This window comes from Protopterus annectens, chromosome 4.part1 (assembly GCF_019279795.1).
Source record: "Protopterus annectens isolate FY-2018-M chromosome 4.part1, PAN1.0, whole genome shotgun sequence".
Lineage (NCBI taxonomy): Eukaryota > Metazoa > Chordata > Ceratodontiformes > Protopteridae > Protopterus > Protopterus annectens.
Genome location: NC_056734.1, coordinates 315121685 through 315127684, shown reverse-complemented (window position 1 = coordinate 315127684; position 6000 = coordinate 315121685).

Sequence of the window (6000 nt, the reverse complement as noted above, 5' to 3'; positions counted from 1 at the left end):
CCCTAATGCATTGGAGCAATCTGCTGATCTATTAGCAGCATTGTGTTCTTTGATTCTATCACTAAGCTTTCTGGTGGTTTTACCTATGTAAAAACAAGAACACAATGTACAAATAGCTGCATACACAACTAAAGTGCTGTTGCAATTGTAGCTTTTCCGAAAAATTACTGGAACATTAATGTGTGAAACAAAAATTGTCTCCTGTGAAAATAAAATCACACGCAACACATCTACCACAAGGAAACATCCCTTTAGAATTATTAACTTTACTATGTTGCGTGAAAAAATATGTTGCGTCATTTCTTTCAAAAATGGACTTGAAGGTTTTAGTTTTCTTAAAAGAAAATTTAGGGGTGGGACCAATAGTCAGCAGTTTTTGCTTTAATTTATCTAGTTCTTCTGTGTATAAAGAAACGGTGATTTATGTATATATATATATATATATATATATATATATATATATATATATATATATATATATATATATATATATATATATATACACATGGAATGCTCTATGTTAAATCTGTAGACATGTTTCTGGGCCTGTTCATTTGATAGCACTATTATCATTTCAAAGATGGTTTGTTAACAAAATGTTTCATTTGCCTGTTTCTTTCAGGGTGAGTGAGCAAAGTTGCATTTCTGTTATGGTACAAACAAGGATATGTTGCTAGTTTTACTCTCAAATTTCTGCATACAGCCTGCTGTTCATATATCAAGTCTCCCAACTTTTACTTGCTTACATTACTAAGTAACAGCATGCTAGTTCATGCCAGTCATTCATATTATTGCACAATACACTCCTGGTTCAACACTTAACTTGAAAATCCAACAGTTTTAATTCAGGGCTGAATCTGTCTAATGCAAGCAGTACACAGCCAATACATGGGTAGGTGAAGGTTGTGACAGTTGTCTGGCATCAATGTTACTATAAGTATGTGCATATGAGGAAGGTTCTATACCCTTAGATGGTGAGTCAATGTGCTATGCATTGTCTTTTAGCCAGTACAAGGGCATATTGAGCATGACTATGTCCGTTTATACCTACAGCAACTGCTGCTTCCCCCTCTGACTCCTCACCTGCTTGTGGCTGTGGTGACCTTGGCATTGGTAGTGGGATATGTGATTCTTCCCCTTGTTCATTCTGCTGAAGCTGTTTTCTCAGGATAATGTTGTATAACTTGGCACATCCTGTGAATGTTTCAATACATGTCTGTGGATTGTACTGCAGGGCTCCACCAGATGTATCTAGGTACCGGGACTTCAGCAGCCCAAGCAAATGCTATATGATAGTTCTGGTTTGACCATGTGCCTCATCATGGCATTCTTCAGCAGGTGTGCGTGCATTTCTGATTGGTGTCATCAGCCATGGTTTTAGTGCATAACCTGCATCCCCTCAGTGAACATCTGATACAGTTGGGAGGTGTGCCAGATTTGTGAGTCATGGTAACTGCCTGGGTTGCCAGCACACACATTCAAGATGATTCCCTGGGTATTACACATAACTTGACAGTTAATAAAGTAGAAGCCGTTTCTATTAATGTAAAGCCTTCCCAGTTCCCCAGGTGGCACCTTAATTTCTACATGTGTGCAATCTATGGCACCCAGTACTAAGGTAGTGTGCTACAGGGTATAACTACTGCATAATTCTGGCCCCGTCCTCAGGAATATAGAGAAAATATATGTGGTCACTAGCATGTTGGAGCATAGCATTGAAGAATTGATGGGGGATCCTGGATTCTGATGCCTGTGACACCCCCAGCATGTCCCTTGTAATCTCTAAAAGGTATCTGTAGGTAATATTCTAAATGCTACACATACCTTTATCTCCACTGGGATGTGTTCCCCTTGGTTTGCTCGAGCTTTGAGTTGAGGATGACAGCAGAGTTCCTGTAGTATGTCTCTATCCATACTGTAGCACTCTACAATTTACATATCATATAGATTGTAATAAATTAACCGAGGTCAGAAAACTCTTCTTCTTGGCCTTTGTCTATTAGCAGCAGCAGCAGCATAGACTTCAGCCTGTTGCACATACACATGAATTAACGCAACAGCAGCCCCTAACATTGTTTCTGTGTAGACTCCTTTCCGCTGCTGTATTCCAGTAGGTTTGTGAGTTCACAGGAAAAACCAGCACTGAGTTTACACAGTTGCTTTATAGCTTGTTGAATAGCTCCTCCATCTTGGATTGGTTGATTAGCATACCATTCAGCTGTTTATGCTGTACTTAGCAAGCTGCAGTGGTTACCTTGATTGTCCAGCTCTGCGTGGCTCTAAACACCATGTATTGCCACTTATTGAATCAAAAGAGAGTTCTTCAGTGTAACGCATATGTGGTGTAAATGGAACATGTAGGCTTTATTGAATTTGTCTCTACAGGTTTCATAAGAATGTCATTCAGTGCAATCTTACTGATGCTTCTGCAGGCAGTGAATGCTGAGTGATTATTATTCTTGTGTTTGCAGACCAGCCCACTTGCCAGGTTAATGAATGACAGAATGAAAAATAATGGAAACACACAACATTATAGGCAACATGCATGCAATTTTTATTTATTTATAGATTTGCAAACTGAGCAGATGGCTGGTTAATTGACCATTTTTATTCCATGATGCAGGAGCAGTACAATGTTATAGTACAATTATCGCCACATTTATATCTATCTATATAAATATATATCTATATGTAGAGGCCGATATTTTCTATTAGAAATATTAGGGTAGATATTATACAGATATACATGTTAGCCATTTTTGTTTAACAGGATTTAAATTGACATTTCATAATGAGCATCAGTAAGAATGAACACTATTTGTAAATTGTATTTCTAACAGAAACATTTATGGGACTGTATATAGACAGTTCTTATTCATATAGTGAAAGATCTACCCCAGGAAAAACAGTATTTAAAGTTAGATATATAGATATTGATATGTATAAGTATGCTTAATACTACTTCTTTGACCTTACATAAGCAAACAATCTGTATTTTCTATGTCTGCTTGTTGAGAATAACTTTGCTTACTTAAACTTAACCACCGTCTATGAATCAGGTCCATTTGTATGAGTCTTTAAAGTGATTAAGTAATTCCTTTTGGATTTACTTAGATTGATTATTGTTTTCTTATTTCATTTGGCAGATGATTCCACTTGTCTTATGAGAAATGTTTCTCAGAAGTGAAGTTATTGTAATGATATGATATTGTTATCATGGGTCTATGTTAAATGTTCGAACATCCAAAATGTCGAACATTGCATGGTCTAGACCAAATGTTTGACATTTGGATGTTCGAACATAAAAAAAAAAACAAAAAAAAAAACAAAAAACAAAAAAAAAAAACACTTTAACAGTGTAGGCAGGGGGCAAGCCCCCCTTCACCCCCCACACCCCCCCTAATTAAATATACCAACTTCGAGACCACATTTCAGTGTAGAAAAGGGAAATTCTCCATATCTGCACCATATGGTGCTGAAAGTCTATCTTTGAGCACTCAAAATTACAAACGTTTGGTCTCGACCATATAACGTTCGAAATTTTGAGCGTTCGAAGATTTGACAGGTACCCGTTGTCATGGGCATGGAGGACATAGGGTGAGGTTTTATTTATTTTTTTCTGTGGGTGGAGATAGTATTGGTCCAGTGTCTTGAATGCAAGGGAGAGGTAAAGAGGTGTAGCCTAAACCGATCTGTTAGTTTCTTTTTTTTTTTGCAATTGCTTATGTATTGTTGCTGCCTTTGGTTTACATCTTCAAGGATTAAACAGATTTCACCACTTTGTGCTGGCCTGTTTTTTTGGATTAATAATGTTGTGACCATTAAGGAAGCCATGTTAAGAGTTATTTAGCAACTCATATTTAATAAGATATTATAGAATCTGTTCATGAATTAGTTTTTCAAATATATGTCTGATATGACACAGTATGAGTATGGGTTAAAAGTTCTTGTGGGTGAGTTTTTCTTGCATGGGGTCGGGAATGATGACTGAGTGCTTAAATTTAGGAGAATTATACCAGTGGTGAGAGACACTGTTTAAAGATATGTGTAAGGGGTTTGGATATAGCTTTAATAGCCATTTTAGCAGGGTAATGGCTATTACTGTTTGAATTGTTTCTCTAAGTGTCTGTGGAATGATTTACAGGAGGATTTTTTTTTTTTTGGAGTTAGAATGTCAGTATTAGTGTGACCATATATATTGGCTGTTGTAGAGTGTGATTGCTGAATTTGAGTTTAGGGGTCATAAAAGGGTGGCCTCGGTGGTGCAGTGGTTAGCATTGTCACCTTGCAGCAAGAGGTTCTTTAGTTTGATTCTCGGCTGGAGTGTCTTCTGTGTGGAGTCTGCATATCCTCCCTGTGGTCACATGGGTTTCCTCCGGGTGCTACGGTTTCCTCCCACATTCCAAAGACATGCAGAAGGTGGACTGGACAATCTAAATTGGCCATAGGTGAGAGTGTGTGTGCGAGTGAGTGGTGTGAATGAATTACCATAGCAGGGCTAGCCGCCGGGCAATGTAAACCTTGGCTCAAGATGATCGTCATTGCAGAAGTGACACCCTATGTGAAAAAAAACTGGGAAAAGGGGTTCAGGATGGATGGATGGATGAAAGAGTAACAGGAGTTAGTGGTCTGAGTTGCTATCACAGCTAGAATTGTGAAACATAGGAGAGGGTTGAAGGCTATAAACTGGAAGGGTTAATTGGAAGGGGGGGATGATGCTGAAGGGTGGGGATGATGTTGAAGGGTACATGTGGCAATATTTGTTAGTGTGTTGGTGGAATGACAGCAGTAATGAATTTGGTTTTGATTTCCTTTAAGGTACTAATATCAAATATTGGTGCAAGAGAGTCATTTTTATTATTATGAATGTATGAACTATCTTTAACACTCGGGCTGGTTAATAGAGTTGAGCAGCTTGCTACATAGTTAAGTTTATTCTGCTTTAATGCTAGCTTAAATGGTTTCCTAAGTGAGAAGTAGGTGAAGTGATTTTGTAAGTTTTTACTTGCTTTCCATTAACCCCAGGCTTTGTCCTGTTTTAGTACATCACATACATTTGGATTTAATAAGGGGCAATTTTGTCCTCTCTTTTTTGGTGATAAAAAATGTTGTCTAATACATGAGTAGTAAGGCTAGTGCATATCTGCATAACAATGGTTTAATTTGTTGTTCTGTATTATAATATCTAATAAATTAAATTTACATCAGTTTTGATAGCTAGGTCTTCTTTAGACTCCAAAATGGTCCTGGTTTCAATACAATGTTGTGGACTTTTTAGATTATGAAATGCAAGGAGTTTAAATGGGTAGCTGTCACTGAGATTGCAAGGAAATAGTGAAATGACTTTAAACGTTTGAGGTATATTGGTTATAATAAAGTTAAGAAGTGAATTTTTGCCTGTTGTAGCATTTCTATTTTCAATCCTAGAAGAGTAAGGAGATTTAGGTTAAAATGTTCAGGAATTATTATATTGTTTGCTGTGGGGTATTTTAGAATGTCAGGAATGGCTGATTTGAATACTGACTGAGTAGAGGGTGGAGGGATATATGCAGTTCTAATGTGCAATTTAGTCTTTAAGCTATTGGTTACAAAAGGTAGAGTCATCCCCATTGGGAAGGCATAATTTCTAGCATTTTTGGCCACAGGAGAGTAATAATCTTATGGATTTTTTCATTAATGACATAGTACTACCACCCATTCTCTCACTTCATCTGTTGATTTGAAAATGCTGTAGTTATTCTGCATGTAGATTGATGAACTGATAGGAATTTTTAGTCAGGTTTCACTGAGAGCAGGTATGTCTGGTTGGGAATCATGCAGACATTGCATAATGCCTTCAGTTTTATTCTGCATACTTTGTGCATTTTGATAGTGCACTTTAAAGTATGTATCAGCATAAGTATTTAGTCAAGGGATAAGAGTGATTATGTGGTTGTTTATGTATGTAACAGAGTAGTAGTTTTTAGGAGAAAATTGATTAGTGATGGTCATGGGAAGAGC